The sequence below is a fragment of the Mastomys coucha genome, unplaced genomic scaffold, assembly GCF_008632895.1.
Source record: "Mastomys coucha isolate ucsf_1 unplaced genomic scaffold, UCSF_Mcou_1 pScaffold21, whole genome shotgun sequence".
NCBI classification, from domain to species: Eukaryota; Metazoa; Chordata; class Mammalia; order Rodentia; family Muridae; genus Mastomys; species Mastomys coucha.
The window spans coordinates 35,814,406-35,816,316 of NW_022196904.1; positions in this window are offsets into that span (position 1 = coordinate 35,814,406).

Consider the following 1,911-nt stretch of genomic DNA (forward strand, 5'->3'; position numbering starts at 1 on the left):
GAGAAGTGATTTTAGATCTGAATCTTGCTTTTCTGGTGTGATGGTGTGTCTAGGACTTGCTATGGTGGCAGAATTGGGTTCTGATGATGCCAAATAACCTTGGTTTCTTATATTCTTATGCTTGCCTCCCATCATCTGGTTATCTCTAGTGCTACCTGCCCTGGCTAAATCTGACTGGGGCCTGTCCTTCCTGTGATCCTGGTTGTATCAGAACTCCTCAGAGTCAAGCTGTCTCTGTGATCCTGTGATTCTGGGATCCTGGGATCCTGGGCCCATTAGAGCACCCAGGAGTGGAGCTTCCTCTGGGTGTTGTGGGACTGGCTGCAAAATTTGCACCCAAAGTCTACTCAGAACACAAGCCCAGACAGACTGGAAGGAACCTGTGCCAATGGGCTGCTGGAGTTCCTGCATGCCTGGGTCCCACTGGTCCCAGTTACTCCCAGTTTTGGGACAGATATTGTGTCCTCCTCGCCTCTGATCCTCTGATCCTGGATGTGTTAGAGCGCCTGGAAGTGGAGCTTCCTCTGGGTCTTGTCCTGGCATTTTCTTAATCAGTTATTGATGGGGGAGAGCCCACTGCCATGAGGGTGGTTCTAAACCTGGAACGATTGTCCTGAGTTCTTTAAGGAAGGCTGAGCAAGCCATGGGAAGCAAGCCAGTAAGCAGCACTCCGCTATGGCCTCTGCATCAGCTCCTGCTTCCAGGTTCCTGCCCTGCTTGAGTTCCTGTCCTGATTTCCTTCAGTGGTGAACAGCAATGTGCAAGTGTAAGCTGAGTAAACCCAACTTGCTTTTTGATCATTACATTTCATTGCAGTAGTAGAAACCCTAAGACATCCTACCAGCTATGAAGCCCAAACCAGATGTTTCTTCCACTACTTTCAATCCCATTAACAAACCTCCACATTATTCCCCTCAACCCACAGCTCCTTCTACTCCTCTGGCCCCTCCTGTCTCCTCTTCTCCCCCTTTAGTGGACAGGCCAGGCTAATATCCTTCCCTGGTACCCACTTTCAGTCTACCAGCAGCCTTTAGTCCTCCTGCTCCTGGCTCCCCCTCCATCATGGATGGCCCTCTGCCTCCCTTTACCTGGCCTAACCTGGTCCCAGTTCTCCTTTTATGGAAGGATGCTGGGGTGGAGAATTTGGTCAGTGTACAAGTCCCCTTCTCATTAAGTGAACTCTCTCAAATAGAAAAGAGACTTGGATCTTATACTGCTAATTCTTCCACAGTTGTTAAAGAATACCAATGTATCTGTTAAGGTCTGCATAAATGTTATCTGTCTAGTCAGTAATTTTATGCTATTACAAGGAAATTTTCTCATGCCTGAGTTGATTCCATATTCTGTTACACTCTGTGCTTTGGTGTTCTTGGAAACCAATCATAATAGAAGTCAGTTAGAACTGCATTGTATAGTTAGCCACATAAAGCTTGGACACAAACCAACAGCCCAGCAGCACTTCCTGCACCAGCCTTTATGGTTTCTTACCTTATAAGCTGCCTCTGGGATGGACCCCAACATAGGAGAGATAGCTTACCAATACAAGAAGCCATTTGGAGTAAAACTTTCATTATGAGTAAGGGTCAAATAAAGTTTAAGTTCCCAAGGCTTTCCTGGGAATTGACATCCTCCTTGACAGAAAGTAAACACATAAATGGGTAACTGACATCCTGGTTGGCAAATTAAGAAATAAATGTTAGAGGGCTGGAGAGATGGCCTCAGTGATTAAGAGCATTGACTGCTCTTCCAGAGGTCCTGAGTTCAATTCCATATGGTGGCTCATAATCATTTGTAATGGGATCAGATGCTCTCTTCTGCTGTGTCTGAAGACAGTAACAGTATACTCACATACATTAAATAAATAAATAAATACATCTTTTTAAAAAATCTTTATTTATTTATTATATGTAA